The sequence below is a fragment of the Selaginella moellendorffii genome, unplaced genomic scaffold (assembly GCF_000143415.4).
Source record: "Selaginella moellendorffii unplaced genomic scaffold, v1.0 SELMOscaffold_41, whole genome shotgun sequence".
NCBI classification, from domain to species: Eukaryota; Viridiplantae; Streptophyta; class Lycopodiopsida; order Selaginellales; family Selaginellaceae; genus Selaginella; species Selaginella moellendorffii.
The window spans coordinates 176,861-196,264 of record NW_003314302.1 but is presented as its reverse complement, the minus strand read 5'-3'; positions in this window follow the sequence as shown (position 1 = coordinate 196,264).

The following is a 19,404-nucleotide window of genomic DNA, read 5'->3' as shown; positions in this document are numbered from 1 at the left end:
TTAGAAGCCGCGGGTGACAACACAGAAGCAGCAAGAGAACGAACGCCGCTCGTCTGTGCAGAGGTGTGCCCAAGCCCTGTCAAAACGCCCACCATGATCGTGGCTACGAGAACGAGTCAACTCGCTGAGCCAGCTCCCGCTGCGATGTCTACCGCAGCAAGCTCACGATGCAGCACGACGCGCTTCAAGTCCATGCAGCGCCAGCACCCAGCACATCTACACCATGGATCACGGGCCGCGACGGGCTGCTGGAGAAGGTCTTCGAAGTGAAACGTCTACTCCTTCACGACGCTGATCAACGCCCACGGGCGGAACCGGCCATCTCCTGGCAAGGATGAAGGAGGAGCGAAGATGACAAGAAGATCCTGTGCCTGGTAAAGGTCTCCTTTACTCACACTGCGCAAGGCCACCAACGCGATTAGGGAATGAGCAAGGGCGGGTTCCAAGCTCTGGTGCCCAGCGTGCAAGGTCGGGCTACGTCCACGACGAGGCTCTGGAGTTTTATACGAGGTGCTGGTGGGGGTTTGCTGCTCGAGGAGGCCACGGAGGAGTTTGTGGAAACGAGCCGATGGATTTTGATCTTGCTTGTTTGTTTCAGTGATCATGCATTTCTTCTGGCCTGTGTTCTGTCAGCCTTTATAAGTAAGCGTTTGTAGTAGCAGAGACTTTTTACTCGAAAGAAACGTCACCTCGTTGATACCCCTGGCAACAAGCAGCATTTATTGTGTGTTTGTCCCTGCTTCACAAACACGCTGCATACCAGCTAAACTATTCAAAAACATGATGTACTCTTTTCTGCATAACAAGAATTGCATAGAATTGGCAAGGAGGCATCACTCGCATGTCAAAGTTCTGTAGTAGCCAACTTCAAAGAATTTTAGATTTCAGATCAAGTCAACCAGAGGTTGAGCTTTTAATTTTGTAGCTTACATCTTCTCTAGATGAAGCGCTAGGACTAGGAGTGCTCTCCAAATCCAAATCGATCGACTCGGACTCGGAGCAGGAAGAACCCGTTGGCTCGTCGTCGTCGGACATGGTTGCACCCTTCTCGGCCATATCTTCGCCATCTGTCTCGCCTTCTTCGTCTGAAGAAGACCAAGAGCTTGGTGTCCTGCTCCACGGCGGGCTGGTGCACACAACCTCCTCCTGGCCATCCACAATCCCCAGCTTCTGCATTTTGCGACACAGCCTCTCCAAACGAATTTGCACAGACTTCGCGCCACCACGGCACGGAACGTCCATCTCCTCCTCGAACACCACCTGAGGATCACAGGACTTGTGCGTCCAGTGCCTCCTCGCAAGCGCGGCCACCTCCGCCGCTCCCCCTTGAATCAGCTGCTGCTTGAAGAAGCCAAACAGCTCCTCGTCTTCCTCCTCGTCCTCCACCTTGCAGAAGTAAGCCGGGAGAAAGAAAGAAGTGGCCAAGCTCTGCACGGTCCCCGTCTTGGCCCCGTCCCAGTCCAGAATGCACTTGACATGTCCCGATGCCGGATCCACCAGGACTTGGGTGGGTCCAAAGTCGGGGTGGTGAAGAAAAAAGCCGCTCCCCTCGCGAGATTCTTGGAACTCGTCCAGCCACCTGAGCAAAATAGCCGCGTTTGCCCGTATCGATTCGCCATACCTGCGGCTGTTTCCGTGCAGCACCATCAGCCCTCCAATGTGGTTCCTCGCGTACTCCTTCCACGACGAGTAAGGCCCGGGGCTGAGAGCCCCCACGTCCAGCCCGCGCTCCATCGCCTGGGACACCGGACTCTGCGGTTCCGGTCCCACGTGGCACGCCCCGGCACAGTCGACCGCCATGCCCCCCATCGAATCCAGCGGGCGGTGGTAGAGCCGGACGGTGATGCCTGCCAAGTCAGCGAGCACGGTCTTCTTCCACTCCACGCTGGCGCCCTTCCTCCACAGCTCCCACGCCGGCACGCCCTCTGCCACCGGCATAACAGTGAGGTGGGATTTGCCGCGTGGCGTGTAGGGCAGCGGTGGCGATGCCACGTGGACGGGCCCTGCCACGACCGTCTGTATGCCCAGCCCCGACAGGAAGAGCGTCGCGGCGTAGCCCGAATCCGCCAGTGCGCTTGTGATGCGGTTCTTCTGACCTGCGAGTGGGAGTCGAATGGCGACGCGCTGATCACCTTTGTGCGCGTCGAGCACAAGATTCCAACCCCCCATCCCTAGAATGCCGGTAAATTGAACCGCACAACCCAGAATTCTAGAAACCATCCTCTCGAGTTGAGAGGGCAAGCAAAGGAAACTCTCAAATATCACATCCCTCAGCTCCGCCATGGCGCTTTCTTTCTCCCTCCAAACCCTAAATGGCCCTGTTTCATTAAAGCTCTCTCTAAAGGGTCGAACCTGACGTCAGCGCTTTACAGTCGCATAAAACCTTTTACGATTGAAGGTTATACTACTGCTCTTTGGGCTGAATCTGATCCGGAGAATCACTTTGGTTTGTACAACAATCAGCTAACAAAAAAAAAACACCTCATGTGCAAGCAGGTACTCTCTAAGCAGAAACAACTACATAAATCCAACCAATTACATTAACATATACTTTTTATTAATATTAAGTTGATAAGGCCTAAGCCATACTGTTTCTATTTAACGAGGAAAGGGAAAAGCCTTTTTTTTTTGCTTCGTGGCTGGGCTGCGCGTTTGCCTCGCCTTTTTGTTTCCTGAGAGTTTCGAGTGTGACGAGCTACCTGACGAGTGCGTTTGCCGGATCTTGGCGTGGCTCCCCATTCCAGACCTTGTCCGCTGCAAGGTTGTATGCAAGCGCTGGAAGTCACTCATCGAACTCGCTGGAGAAGCTTGCCGCGGTTGCATGAGTCATGGTTTGTAGGCAATAGTTCCGTTCCCTGTCGTATCTTGGCCACTAGTAATTCTCCCCACAGGGCTCGCCATTTTGAAGAATAGAGGACGTTGCAGGTTTAGGATATTTGCCGACTCCTGCGGCCTTGTGTGTGGCTATTTTGTGAATCTCCAGAGACACCACTCCCTATTACATGGTTGGGAATCCGATCACTGGGAACTCCTCCCCGAGCTCCCAGTGAACGAGGTCACAAGGAAAGAGGTGCTTGTGGATCCATGCACAGGGTACTTCAAGGTCCTGGTGTTTCTCCCTGCAGAATTTGATCAGTAGGGAGTGGCGGCGCTGCCAGTTTACAAGCAAGAAGAGCATTGATGATCTCGGTGTGGATGACAAGGGACTATGGCTCGGATCTAGTATGTTTGCATTACCTAACAGACATTCGCTAAAGATCACTGGTGGTCGAGTTGATCTTCTTTACGTGGCTGTGTTTGATCAGGTTTCAGGTTGCTATGACAGGGCCAAGGTGAAGTTTCCAAGCACTCTTTTCTCTTGTGGCCTGCCTTGTATTGTAGATTACAATGGGAGGTGGATTCTTGTTTCGTCGACTATAAGTGGTGGTTATAAGGTGTCTGCTGCTGCATGGGAACTCAACAGGGAGACATCAGATTGGAAACTTTTGAGTGAGGTTTACATGGGTGACTTGGTGAAGAATGGCTCTGTTGAGTTTGAGTATTTTGTTGTCAAGCATTCCGTTGTTATGCGACCAAGTATGTTATCACTCTCGCCACCGATGGCCTTCTTCTTCAAGAATAATTTATGGAGTAACTGCAGCAAGTATAACTATAAGACGGCCTTCATGCTCACGCCAGATTTATTTTTCAAACGTGCTCTATATAATAATTTTTGATCGGCCTCCATTTCTCCATGCATCTCTTCTTTGATGCCTCGCAGGCCTGGATGGCAAGAAGGGAGGAAAAAAATAAAATAAAAATTCCCAGAAGGGCCGTTTGAATTGGCGAACTCTTCAGCCATTTGAAGAAGCATGGTGGATTATTCTTATAGAGATGAAGGATCGAGCACGCTTTATGGTAGTAGGCACCTAACAATTATTAGAAAAAATAAGTAGAAAACAAATATTATTATAACATAAGCGTTTGCATCTTGGACTAGCAATCTGAAACTGATAAAGCACAGCAAGAGTCCTGAGTAATAAAGTAAAAAATAAATCAATTTTACCTCTCCTGACTGTGAAAAGAACTCTTAGAAGACCTTTGACAGCTAAGTGATCGCATGCACTGACAATTGCTATAGGAGCCCCACTCACCAAGGACCACTGAACACCTAATGTGAAACAAATTAGACATAAATTTGCACATCACACCACAATTAACTTTGCTGTTGAACATCCCCGAAACAACGGCCCAGCTTTCTTCGTTATCATGTATGTCCCCGCTTTCTTCCTTTGTGTGAACAACTCGAATGTTGTTTGGGCCATGATAAAGGTGCATTGTCATCTTGACCCGCTTTCTCATCGTATTCCCCTCGCCTTGAGCACACACAGCCTCCATGTCCACCTCCATCACCTTCTCATGCCCCCCGGCCAGATAACTAGGGCTGCCTTCTGCGTGGTACCTCTAACAGCAATTTAACTGGTCCTACATGGCATGCCTTAGCGCCATTAGATGTGCCCACCACAATGTGGCACTCCGTCACCTCAAACCAGTACCAGTCCTGCATGGCATGCCTTGGTGCCATCACAAGTTGAAGTAAACAGTAATTTAAATATGGCATTTTGAAGAGGGAATAATTGAAATTGGTTGGTTTTAATATAGACCACTTATGTTTGTATATAACCTATGGTTTTGGAATATGCATATTTCTATACTAGTAGCAATGCTGGGTAGTTGCCAAAGCCTCTCAAGCTTACTAACATATCTTTGTGACAGAATTTTCTCACATCTCACAATTTCTTTGTGAGATGATTCCTTCATTTTTAGCACTGGTCCATTGCCTATAGGGAAAGTTAAAAAATAAATAAAGTTTATTATAGTTTGTTTTTATGTTTTAAAGTGTAGTAGGATAGGAGTTAGTTAATATAAAACTTCTTTATATACAGTATTGATGGTGAATATTGATGAATTGAATGGAATTAAACGGCTTTGTGTATGAGTTGTGTCAACTCAAATTACAAGTTGTTGTGGTGATATGCATCTTGAAAATGCAACATAGAGCTACCCATGGATAAAGACTGGCTAGGGTAAGTAGATGCCTACATGACCAAATGTTTGACCTTGGCATTTTGAAATTGTTAAGTAATATCCAAGACGAAGAGGAAATTGTTTTCGAGACATATGGAATGGAACATTTGAATCAGAGGGTGTTAAGTTAATCTGTGGGATAAAAGTTCTAGTACCTTTAAATTCACCTGTAATTATTTCACAGTCTAAAACTTTAGGTGAAGTTCTTTTGACCATTAGTTAAGTTCCATTGCATAATCCAATTGTTGGAGACATATTTCTTAGAAGAATAACTATACAACCTTCTTTTAGTATCAATTTGTGTGGTAGTAGTCCAAAGGGAGTGATAAAGTTTAGAAATTCAATTAGGAAATCTTCAAAATGTTCAACATCAATACTAATATAAATTTGAGGTGGACTTAGTAATTGAGAGATGATGTTGTTGTTAATTGGAAATATATCATCATTGAGAGGTGTTAAAATGGCTCTATTTACTGCAATTTGAACATTTGAAATATCTTCGATACATGGCAATATGAAATCAGTAATAGAGGTATTTTTAATTAGTTCTGAAGGAAGAAAGATAGAATCAAGTGGTAAAATAGGGTTTTGTGTGTAATTATTTCCATCACCAACTTTCAATAGCCATTCTGCCTAGTCTGGGAACTTGGGGCTTCTTGCTTGCAATTGAAACTTTCTAAATAGATTCCATAGACTATTCATTCTTACAGATATGGAAACAATCTATGCTCAATAACTGTATGGGATAATTGGTAATGTTTGATGGAAGTCACCATTTGTAACAATAACAATGCCACCGAATAGAGAATTATTTTGTTTCAAGTCTCGTAGACAACGGTTGACAGCTGAAAATGTGAGTGTATACTAATTTCATCCCAAATAAGCACTTGTATTGCTTTCATAGATCTACTGGCATTGTTATTAGGTGTTAAATTAGAAATTGATGTATCATTAATTGGAACTGGTAACTTAAAGGTTGTATAGGATGTTTGTCCATTGTGTAGTAGTGTGTTTGCAATGCCCGTCCATGCCATACAAACCACTTTTTTTATTGTAGAACTCAAAATATTTTATTATTATATTTAATAAATATGTTTTGCTAGTACCACCAGGGCCATCAATAAAAATAAAATGGTTGGTATCAATCGGGCACTCAACAATATTAACAATTTCATTGAATATAGCTAATTGTTCAGCATTCAAGTTTCTAATATAATGGTGAAATGACAATGTGGTAAACCTCTTTTTTGGAACTCAATGATATATATAAATGCAATACATCTTTCAAAGATATTATTTTGTATAATATCATGGAGAAAATATTTTAGCTTCATGTTAAAAACCCTAGCAACTAAATGAAGTCGATCTTCAAGTCCTTCATTAGGGTGCAGATTTTGTAATATCTCAGGTCATTTAGGGTTGCAAGTAAAAGTTATGAAAATATCAGGTTTTGAGTATTTTGTTCATAGCATCTTAGTAATTTTGTTGCATAGCTCTTGGGCTTTTTGTAAAAGTAGAAGGTAAAATAACAATTTTTCCTGGTCGAGCATTTGCATCAGCAGCTTTGCCAGCAACATAATCCATCAAACCTGTATAAAAATCAAATCTCATATTTTTTTGATTAGATCTATAGTATTGTAAATTGTTGCTTTCAATTTTAACATATGCATCTACAATATATTGTTGGGTGAGTTTTCCAGCATATAAGATTTGGTCATATGTAACTGTAGAGGTTGATAATGTTGAATATCTTGTGGACAAACGATAAGCATAATAAGTGAGTAATCAAGTTCTATCATATGACTGTGACATAAGCATCATTGGGAAGTGGATGAAGAGCTTCACTCTCATCGCCACCTTCACCCTCCAGCATGTCTATGATGAATCCGAAGGGATTGCTCGACTGGAACTGCTGCATATCTGCTCGATCATTTCAAAAACTTAGTGCCAGAGAAGATCCAAACAAAAAAAAATCCAACCTTCTAGTGTTAGCACGGCTTCATTCATCCCAGCTGCCACTACTGCTACCGCCACTGTTGTTATGCTTCATGATTTGTGGAGTTCCAGGAACCTCGGGGGAGTCCAAGCTAACGTGAACTCCATTGAGGTTGGTTGTGGAAGTGGTGCTGTTTAGCTTCCTGTCTTGCTTGTCGAGCAGTAGTAACTTTGTGGTTGTCACAGCCTCCACAGCCTCTACCTCGGCAGCACGGTCTCGGAGCGAATCTTATAGATGCGATTGCAGATGTAGATGTTGTCAGGCTTCACGTCCAGGTGAGCAAGGTTGTGCCGAGTGAATGTGCTTCAAAGTGTTTAAGAGCTTAAATCGCCTCGTCCCATTTCCTGACAGTGGAGTAAGAATGAAGATCATACAAATTCTATGCACCACAAATACCTTGATTTGATGGAACTCCTCACATTAACGCAATGAAGAGCCAAAAGTGGAGACACATCGTGTATGAGAATGCCAAAGTTATGAAAGAAGAATGACAAATTACAACTTGCAATGGGGTTCTCAAGAGCAAAGACACCAGTGTTGACACAGCGCCTCCGATTTGGATCGCGAATTGGCAGCAGTGGAAGGGGCTCTCTTGCCGTCTCATAAACCCTAGAAACATACAAAACAAAACCAATTCACTTGACACGTGTCGCTGGGCCTTCCTCTCTTGCCACACATGGCTTGGCCGCCTCCCATTGGGCGGGAGCAAACATCAGCGCGATTATTTGCTAACACATGGTTAAAGAAATAACCCTTTTTCAGTTACCCCCCCATCGGACAGCCTCGATTGGCTAGATCTGGTGGCCCACAAAGTTCGGCATTTTCTCCTTATAGTAGTAGATTCTATTTTTTCTTGTTGTCAGCAATTGTGTCTCTAATGACATCCTATTGTAAAATATGTCTTTCAAATATCTATTGAATTATTTCTTATTAATTTACATGCTTACTTCAAGAATTATAAACTTGTAGTTGATGGAGTTGTTCTCTGCAAGTTGGAGGGCTTGAATAATATTATAAAATAAATTAAAACTATAATTATTTAGAAAACTTATTTTTTTTAAATCCATTTTGAAAGTGTTCCATTATTTTGTAATTCCCCACAATAAAAAATGCAAGATCATCTTCTTTATTAATGTAAGCAAAACAAAAGGGAACATTTGAGAAAAAAATTATTAAAGTTCAAATATAAAAAGTAGGGCCCATGAATAGAGGGAAAGTGTCCATGAGTTATGTTTTGATACATATCTAAATGTATTAGAAACAGTCATTAGGAATTGAAGAATACTTTTCCATGGTGACATAGATTCTAGAATTAATATGTTAATTAATAATAATAACAAAATTTATATTGGCTGTGGTTCATATACTAGGTTTAGCTTTTACTTTTTCATCTGATAATGCATTATCCATTTTAACTATTTTTTTATATTGTAATTCATATCTTCTATTCACTTCTTTTTCTTTTCATTACTCCTACCACCCACAACAATCTCAACTATCAAGAAACTGCTAGCATCTCGCATCCATCTTCTTCCTCACCTGCTTTGCAATTCTCCAAAAGTAAGATTCGACGACCTTGAGCATAGCTTTACCTTGAAAACGTTCCAAAATGGTAACCTGCCTTGCAATGAAGCGATTCATCAATCTATTATAAAACCTAATAATATCTATAAAATAAAGTTAACATCTGTATTCAAAACATTAAATAGTGTTTTTGCATCCATCAATCTCTTGTTTCCTACTGAGGTAGAAAAGAGCAAAAGTGAGGCCTGGGGGCACAAAGCTGGTGGATGCAAGGGAAGTGAGAAAAGGAGGAGAGGACCGAGGACCATAGAGGGCATGGACATGAGGGAGTGAGAAGACCCCACAACAAACTTGTTTTCTCATGCTTCTTTTATTAATGGGCACAACGATAAATAGATAGATATCTGGTGGGGCACCAATTCTCATATAAGACAACATGCCCATGTCACTGTATATATACATATACCTTATCCTTCTTCACAGGGAGAAATCCAGCGTGGACACGTTGCTGACAACTCAAAATCCTCCCAGATCGAAGTTCCTGAGGGAAAGATTTCCCCTGATGCAAAATGAGCAAGGGTGGAGCGATTCAGCAGTGCCAGATTTCACGTCTGGAAGATGAGGATGCAAATGGGCTATACTATCAATGGGGTGTGGTGTGCGGATCAAAGGAGAATCCACTTGGAGTTTGAGAAGAAAGACACAAGAGCATGAGCAAATATTTTGCTCCCGGGGTGGAAGCATCCAACTGACAGAATCAAACAGGGCTCAGGTGTTCTCTCTTCCTCTCCTTGGTGTTCCTCCCTATCCACCTCTATATGGTCACTGAGTTGTCTCCTGAGTTTGCTTCGCCCACCTTTAAAACACCCTTTGTGAAAGCTATGTACAATCTCACAGTTTGAGTTCTTCCAGGCAGAGCCATGGTTGAAACTTTTGGTCTTGAGAGCTTTCACCTCGGCCGTAGGGTCCGGGACAAAGCTAGGAGTTCTCAAAAACATATTTATTTGTTGACTTGGACAGGCCTTGCTTGGTCCCTAGAAGTTTCTTCTACAAGACAAGCTGGAGCAAATGATGTAGTCTCACTCTAGACGACATTCACTTCCAATCGTTTGAGTTTCTTCTGATCATTTCCAATCCCTTAAAGGTAGTATTTGTATTTGGTCATGCTGGAACTGTAAAATTACATTAAATTTAAATCTTTTGTGGCTATAATAATAATATGGTAGTCAAGGACAAGTTGGATTGACAAGCTTGAATGTTTCTGCTGGGTATTAAAGCACAGACGATGCACAGAACTTGGAAACTGCCATCGAATTTCTTATCCTAGAAATGGTCTGTTTTGTTCTTTTCACAGGGTGGATCGCAATCAAGTTGCAACGAGGCGGTTGGAATGCTCCAATTCGAGCAACTGGCTTTTCAATTCGCTCAGTATGGAGTGGCAGCGCTGCGAGTTTACAAGCGAGAAGAGCATTGATGATCCCGCTGCAGATGTGGGTCGGATCTAGTATGTTTGCATCGACTGAGAGGCGATGATCAGGTTGATCTTCTTTACGTGACGGTTGCTATGACGGTACAAGGAAACCCCACCAGCTTCACAGGTGCCTCTTCTTGCCAGCAGCGTTTGACAGATGGTCAGCCTAAAACGATTGTAGCAGGAATCAGGAAATGTCACTTGAAATTTTTTCTGAAGTGTTTGAATCCCAACAGCAGCTCTGGAGTTGGACAACAACCTGAGATTCCAGATTGACCTCGGATCCAAGCAATTGGCCGAGGTCGGGGAATCATCGACGCTGCTAAAGTAGATCATCTAACATGCATGGACAAGCAGCTTCCCCTCTTTCCTTGTGACCTCGTCCACCGGAAGGTTGGGGAGGAGACACCATTCCCGGTGATCAGATTCCCAACCCAGTAACGGGGAGTCAGGGAGTTGGGGACAAGATAGCCACACACCAGGCCTGTCCTTCAGGCTTCGCATACAACCTTGTAGCGAACAAGGTTTGGGATCCAAAGATCTGGCAAATGCACTCGTCCAGTAATTCCAGCTCTCAGGAAACAAGAGGCCACGCTGCTGCCTTTGACTCCGTTAAATCTGTCCGCACGAAATGACACCATTTGGGCAGAGACATGGTTTAAGCTCCAGGATCATGATCAAGTACGTGGAAGAACAAATTCCTGGGGATGGCATGACAAGGATAATGATAAACTCTCGTTTCTGAGACTCTAATTTCCTGTCTGTCAGGTGAATTGGAGGAGGCTTGATCTGAACTTCACAGAGTGGAAAGCTTTCTTCCCCTGAAGAAGATGTAAGCTTGCCTCGGGTGATTGCTATGCAAGGAGCTCTAAGGGATTTCAGTCAGATGGATTAACCATTGTAGCAATCTTTCCATTTTACTGATTGTGCTAGAGGATATGTGGCATATGAGTCAATGGTATGGTTAATAAACAAGAAGCTGAAGAACCCTAATGCCATGGTGAGTAATGGGGGTGACAAAAGGATTGGTTTTATGATATGGAAAATTAATTTTAAATGTTGTGGTTATCGAGCTTGGAAAATGTTTTATATGCAAAACTATACTTAACAAATAATGTTAAGTTTTGGAGAACAATAAAAGCTAACGAAGGAGTGGTGGTCACTTGAGAAATGATGAAAATAAGGATTTATGCACCTTATATTCTTTTAAATGCTATTTTGTATTTAAAGGATGAGTTGAGTTGGCTAAAGTAGTCAAAAACCATTTAATAATATATGAATGTATTTATTGCCAAAAGGATTTTTGTTACAAATATAGGTGATATAGGCATGTTCCATGCCTTCATATCAGGCTTACAAATCTGGGCTTAGAGGCGAGGTGATGCATTGGAACTCAAATAACTACAAAGAATATTAGATGTAGTTATTAAAGTGCATTTCAATGATAACTTGCAAAAAAAGAACACAATAATGTTTAGCAAAGGAGTCAAACCAAAAGGGAGAAATTTAGAAAGAGTTTATCTAAAAATGAGTTCTTAGGGTTTCGGAAAAGCAAATTTAGTAGCCAAAGAGCAAGTATGTGGGGGAGTCAAGCAAAAAGGGACAAACTCATTGATAAGAAAACTAAATTTGTTAATAGCGTGAAAAACAATGTATGCTACAATTGTGGTGAAACAGGACACTTATTAAAACAATATCCCTACCTAAAGAAGGCCAAAGTCAATATGGCCATTAAGTTAAGTAAAGTTTAAATTGAGGTACATGATCCAATCCCTAGCTCAAAGTTATTTATTACATAAACAACTTTAGTAGAGAGTCATTTGCAACATCTACTAACCCTTTAAGGGAAGCTCAAAAGTATCATTGTTAAGATCTTTATTGACTCATGTGTTTTGGATAATTTTATGGTTGTAAACATATAGTAAGTCAAATTAATAGTGTAGCAATTGGGTGAACCAAGGACTATAAAATTTGTTTAAGGTAGCCAAAACACTAATGAGGTACTTTGATAAGCAAGAGTTAAATTAAAGACATGGAAAGTGGATATAAATTTCACTATTTTGAACATAATAGGATTTGACATGATCTTTTTGATGGATTGGTTCTATTAGTTTGTGGTAGCCTTGCATGGATAAAGTAGGAACCTGGTGGTACTAACGAATGCTTGAGAAGAATAATGGTGAAGGCCCAAGATTTAAAGGTAAGGCTATGTAAGGTTAAAGACTTTTGCTTAAACTTAATATCTATGAAAAGATAACTCACTAAAGGAACCAAAACAATATGCTTACTTTCAATAAGGAGTGATAAAAAGACAGGAATAAAGGAAGTACCTTTAGTGATTTAGTAGATGTTACACTAATTTAAAATACCATGCCAAAGGAATTACTAGCGGGGTTACCCTCTATCTGACTGAAAGAATATAAAATCGAGTTGGTTAAGGGTGCTAAAGTAGTAGTTTACCCCTCTTATTGGTTAAACAAAAAAAAAAACTCAAAAAGCTCAAGTGCTAATTTGAGGAGTTGGTGGATAAAGGGTATATTAGGCTGAGCAAGTCATTATATGCAGTGCCGGTGTTATTTGTGAAAAAGAAAGATAACTCTATATACATGTGCATAAACTACCGGTTACTTAACAAGTATATAAGGAAGAACAAATACCTTTTACCAAAGATTGAGGACTTGTTCAATAGGCTAACAAATGTGAAATACTTACTGAGAATTGATCTCAAGATACTATCAAATCAGAGTAGCAGAGGAAAATGTCAAGAAGACAACTTGTTAGATAAAGTATAGAAGCTTTGAGTTTCTAATGATGCTCTTTGGGTTGTGCAATACACTAGCAACATTTTTAACATTAATGAACCATATTTTTATACCCTATCTAGATCACTTTGTGGTTGTCTATATTAACGACATTTTGATCTATAGTGAGATGCTAAAGGAATATACTAAACACTTAATAAAGTTGTTTGAGAAACTAAAAGAACACAAAGAGAGTAAATATAACTTTACTTAATAAGAGGTAAAGTTTCTAAAGTATGTGGTGGGCAAAGATGGGTTTAAGGTGCACCTTGAGAAGGTCCAAGTGATCCAAATGTTTCACCCCACAACTTGTATTAGTATGTGGATTTAGTCTTAGACTTGATCTTTGATTTGATAGGGTCTTTTCTATAGTCAACTTTTAGCAATGAGTATATCATTATTATTTCTGACTACTTAACTTGTTAGGTTGATATGCTTTTATTAGTGTATCTACAATTGTTGTTAGATACTTCCTCTTTAGTTAAGTGGTATTTTAGCATTCCTATCCAAAATGGTTGTTGTTGTTGTTTTAGTTGTACATAGCCTAAGTGGTTAGTAACTTTTACTTAAATTAATGGAAAAATACTCATCAAATACTAATTCTACGACCTAGCATTAGCAACTTATGGCAATTGTGAAAGTAAACACAACTCCATTGGATCATGACTATATAAAAATTTATATGGTGAAGCACTAATAGAATTTTGCACACTTATGACATATATATACCAAAAATATGGTAAATAACCATTTTAATTTGAATGCTTTGTACTTTGTGATCATTCCTTTGAAGGTTTGAATAAGTTATTTCACCAAACCATCCATTTGTGGATGATAAACACTCTTAAAAGTGTGGCATAACCTCAACCAAAATGTTAAAATATGAAATGCCTTAGTTATAAATGTAACACCATTATCCACGAATAGTTTGTGTAAAGGGCTTCTTGCTCAATAGAAACTTTATAATATTAGAGTTTTTTCATTCTTACTGAGGATAATTAGGATTAAACACAACAATTTCATATGATAAACCTTATCCTTGGGAAAAGGTATCTTACAATTTCTGGCATTTTGTTTGGAGTGGTTATTTGAGTTGCATTTCTAGCATATGCTCAAATATAGAAGAAGGTAGAAAGGAATCCTAGTTTCACTAAGATTAAATAGAAACAAATATACCATAGAAGAAACTTTCCAATCTTCATAAATAAATGAAATCCACAAGAATAAAACCATCCAACTCTAATGTATATATGCCATAGTGTCCAATAAAACAACACTTGTTAGTGGAGGTGCTCTTTGTGGCCTTCTCCACTCCTGAATCTTGATGCCTGACTAACATATATTTTAGGTGCATTCAACTTTAATAGGCATGGTTTGATTACCTAGAGCTTACAAGAATGTAGTAATGGCACTTTAACTTTTGGAAGCTTGTCTCTGTGAGACACAAAATCCCTAGGCCCCAAAGTGGAGCCGGAAGGGCGCCACATGGTAGTGGCCGAAGCGAGAGCCAAACGAGCGTAACACGTTTGGACCAAAAGCTCCGACTTGAAAAGTCAAGAGCGGGAGTGGAACTCCCAACGAAGTGCTCAAGGAACGAGCACGAAGCGAGCAAAAGGCGAGGCTCCAAAAAGGGACCCAAAAGGACCAACACATGACACGTGGGAGTGTCCGAGATGGACTCGAGTTGGAGTCCGAAGTGGAGTCCGAGATGGACTCGAGTTGGAGTCCGAAGTGGAGTCCGAGATGGACCCGAGTTGGAGTCCGAAGTGGAGTCCGAGATGGACCCGAGTTGGAGTCCGAAGTGGAGTCTGAGGTGGACCCGAGATGGACCCGAGTTGGAGTCCGAAGTGGAGTCCGAGATGGACCCGAGATGGAGTCCGAGATGGAGTCCGAGGTGGACCCAAGATGGACCGAAATGGAGTCCGAGATGGAGTCCGAGATGGACCCGAGATGGAGTCCGAGATGGAGTCCGAGATGGACCCGAGATGGACCTGAGGTGGAGTCCGAGATGGGACCCGAGATGGAGTCCGAGATGGACCCGAGGTGGAGTCCGAGATGGAGTCCGAGATGGAGTCCGAGATGGACCCAAGATGGACCCGAGATGGAGTCCGAGATGGAGTCCGAGATGGACCCGAGGTGGAGTCCGAGATGGAGTCCGAGATGGAGTCCGAGATGGAGTCCGAAGTCGAGACCGAGACCGGGACCGAGACCGGGACCGAGACCGAGACCGAGATCGAGATCGGGACCGAGACCGAGACCAAGGCCGAGGCCGAGACCGAGCCCGAGCCCGAGTCCGAGCCCGAGTCCGAGTCCGAGTCCGAGTCCGAGTCCGAGTCCGAGTCCGAGTCCGAGTCCGAGTCCGGAGCCTGAGAGGGTGAAAGCCCAAAGCGTTCGTCTCCCAGACCCTGGGGGGTTTGGTGAGCTCCAAAAGTATAGTAGGGGGAGGACTGCAGTGGAGCCAGTTTGGCCAGGAAAGGCCAGTTTGGCCCAGGAAGGCCAGACCCAGTGTTGGGTGATGAGCTGCCCACTGGGAAGTCCAAGACTAGAGTGAACACAGACCGACAAGCGGGGTAGCTTGGTGAAGTGTTCAAGAGCCGGCTCTAGTTCCCCCGGGAGATCGACTGGCCGATGCTCCCAGTCCAAGTGTGGGTGGCACTACCTACTTGGATACCTGGTGTGGCTCAACGGAACCCGCTCTAAGCCCATGGCTAGAGCACCCAAGGGCAGAAGGCGAGGAGAGTACCCAGGTGGCTCGCATAAGGCCACGGTGTTCTGAAATGTTGTCCCAAAGGCCCAGATTGTGGAAAGGAAGAGGAGCAGTCCTCTGGGGTAGTGACCAAGGACACAGTCGTGTGGTGAGGAAGTCCCAGAGGACCGTGGGACTTAGTGGTCGGGCCTGTGGGTCTCGATCCAGTGGCAGTGTTGGCAAACACGGCCAGGGGCAGAAAGGGACTTAGTGGAGACTGACAGAGGGATATTGGGGAAGGCTATTCCCCTTGTCGGTGGGCATCCTAAGGATGCTAAGGAGTGGATCTGAGATGACCACTCACGGATGGTTTGCCTAGTCTTGGAGGGCCAAGACGGTGATGCAAGTGGTGGTGGACCACCAGTGTGACCAAGGTAAATAAGCATGGCCTTAGCGTAACAGGCCGGTACATTGGTGATACCTTGGGGTGTCGATCATGGGATCGGACACGTGGAGCACTTGGACCAAGTGCTAAGGTTGAGTGGCATGGATGCCATTCTCGGGGTTAGCAAGCCCCAAGTCCTGAGTTGGACTTATGGAAGTTGTCAATGAGACTCCTCCAAGTGGTCAGACGTGTGGTTAAGTGACTAAAGTAAAATGGAAAATTTAGTCGCTTACAACTTGGTATCGGAGCTGTTCCTTAGTCCGACTTTTATTGGTGCTCAAGTATATCACCACTAGTGTTGGCATCGGAAGGTCCGAGGAGTGGGCCTATCCTTGAGGAGTAGCAAGTCGGGAAGACATGGCTCTCCATTACAGTTCATGTGTGAACTTGTAGACGAGGTGGTGGATAGAAAAGGGCCAATAATGGAACGACTTTGGGATCTTGGGAACAGTATATGGTTTTCCTCAAAGAGTTGAGGATGTGATCCAGATGAGCGTTTGACTTAACAAACTGGCTAATGTAGTTGTGGTAAACAACTACAGTTGGGATCACAGGAAAGATAAAGACTCCAAAGCAATAAAGGAGTCACAAGATTTTCCTCACATAGTTGAGGTTGGTGCTCATGAAAGCGAGACCAGAAGTAATGACCGTGGGAGGTCAAATACGGAAGAGGACTCAAGTCCTCGAAAAGGTAGCCGGGGCTACCTCTAATAAATGCTGGAACAACCCAAGGAGTTGGGGGTGTATTAAGTGGATGAGTTGGTGTTCTCATCACATGGACAAGTAGTCCTAAGGGGCAAAGGTTGCCCCCAGAGAACAAAATCAAGTGTCGGAGTAACACTTGTGAAAATAGTCCTTTTGAGTAGGACAGGAATGCAAGAAGTGTATTCCAGTGAGCTAGTGCCTCACAAGTAGGACCTTACGGGTCTGTGGATTAACCAAGTCCAAAACTGCTGGATGACTCAAGCAGAGTCAACGGATGGTCCTAAAAGGACCGATGGAAGCATTTGGACTGAGGTGTGTTGTACCCCACAAAGGATGGGGGGGGATCATAGGATCCAAGGATGAGAACAGAGGGTATCTCATCGATGGCAAAATATGCCATGCTAAAGTTATGGGAAAGGTGTTCCCAGCAGAAAACAACTTTGACACAAAGTTGTGTGTGACCTCTATGGTGCAATGCTAACAGATGGTTGGCATGAGAAAGGGCGGTGTTGGTCTTGGCAAAGACTTAGATACGAAGGGAAAGTGTCATAGAGGTAGGCTCGTGGAGCCGATGGTGTGGAGACACCAAATGTGTCAAGGTGTGATACCTTGAGGCTATGTTGGTGGGTTCATGAGAACCCCTTGCCAAAGGAATCCCAATGGAAATGGGAATGGCATAGCCTAAGCTGCAGAGCATGCAGTTGGAGTGTGGTGACCCAGATAGTGATGGAGGTGTGAAAGCACCAAGCAATGAGTTGTAGGACTTGACAACTATGAGGCAACTAAGCAAGAGGTGCAAAATAACTGGTTAAACGGGTAGAAGGTAGCTACCCAAGACTTTTAGTATAGGGAAGTCGGATATACCCTTACGGGGGATAAGTTGCTTATGTTGCAATATAGTAAGTCAATGTCATAAAAGGAAATACTCATTGTTAAGAAAGCCATCATTGGGACACCCGAACACTCTAGAACACCAGAAGGTGGTGTTTGATGTCGCGAGGGCAATGGATAAAGCCCAAGGGACTAAGTCCCTAGCGAATGATGGATAGAAGGTGCTATCCAAATGTCCAAGGTTGCGGAGACAGGAGAGGACTGTCTACCCAAGTTGGACAAAGCCAAAAATGGAATTTTGGCAAGGCTAGTGATAGGCATGTAAAGGCCCATAAGCAACAATGTAATCCTAGTGTGTGGGATTATAAGGTGAGCATACCCGGATTGAGGAACCACTCCCTAGGCTATTGGGTAGGTTCATCCCTAAGAATACTTGCTAAAGCGTGATAGAAAGTGCAAAGCTATCCTCCTGGTCTGGAGGAGAATGACCAAAGGAAAGGTGTGAAGCCAAAAAGCAAGAAGTAAGGGGATAGAACCGAACCATAAGAATCAAAGGGCATAACCAAGGTTGGTTATGCCAGCTGGGAGTGGAGAATCAAGTGGGGGCTCAAGGGTGTTGCCGCTAGCAACCGTGATGCCATGGAGAGTCTAAAATATGGAATTGTCCATGTTAGACTATGTGGCATTTGGAAGGCTTGCAAAATCGGAGGCCTTAACAAGCTGAGGGACAGAGTTCCTTCAAGGTTCCCAAAGACGATTCTAGGTTGCTTAGTACCTAGAAAGGCCAAGTGTAAATGGTTCATGGAACGCGCGAAATCAGAGTGGCGCAGCAGAAGCGTGGTCTTGAAGCTTGCCATGAGGCAAGGCTATCAAGGTTAGGGAAGTAGTTCCCGAGTGTTCAAAGAGAGGGCTTTGAACGAAAGTCAATGGTCAAGGACTTTCACGCTTATGCAGGAACCATGTTACAGTGGTCGGAGGACTTGCCAAGCGAGATTGGCACGTCAGGGGAACAAATACCCTAGTTGAAGGTGATAACTTCAAAAAGGGTGGGCCATGGGGCCGAGCATGGAGGAGTCCATGCATGATCACAGACATGTCAAGTGAGAGGACTTGGCAGTGTGGAGGAACTAGGTTCCTAAGCTGTGATCTGTAGCGCGCTTTAAAAATAGGTTGGTGCACCGGCGTGGGGAGTCACGCCAGGCATCTAGTGTGATGCCGTCCGTAGATGCATATACGGAGGTTGGGTTCAAGTCCCGACCCTCTAGTGCTTGGGTTCGAGTCCCAAATCACTAGGGCGTGGTGATGGTTTGGAATATGAGGACACTCATATTTCGGTGGTCATGGACTCTCAGTGGGGAGACTGGTTTGGGCACACCGCCAAGCGAGGGATGCCTCGGAGTCGTGATGCATGGTTAGATTGCTTAGTGTGAAAGCTCAGCATATCTAACTTGAACACTTTGGTGCAAGTGGCACCAAGGTCGTGGTGAGTGAGATGGGGACACCTAATCTCAGTTGCTATGAACCCTTGGCCATAAGGGCTAGCTTGGGTGCACCGCCAAGTGTGGGGGATGCCCCCGGGGTTATAGTCAACAACTTGGAGGTCTAGAAAGCCAAGTACATCTTGGCAACTCTGTTAGGGTGCCAAGGTGAGATCACTAGGTGATCTTATGGCCAGAAAAGGACAAGGTCCTTGGTTGGCTAAGGAATGAAGTTCCTGGTTCAAAATGTTGAAATTGAACTGTTTAAGGTGGTGTGGCTTGGTCGTGATAACCAAGTGGGAAGAGCACCTAAGGGAAATAAACTATGTCCATCCGATGGCATAGTGAGTCCGAGGAAAGTAGTCTCTATAAAAGACCCATGGGAGGGTCACAAAGTTGG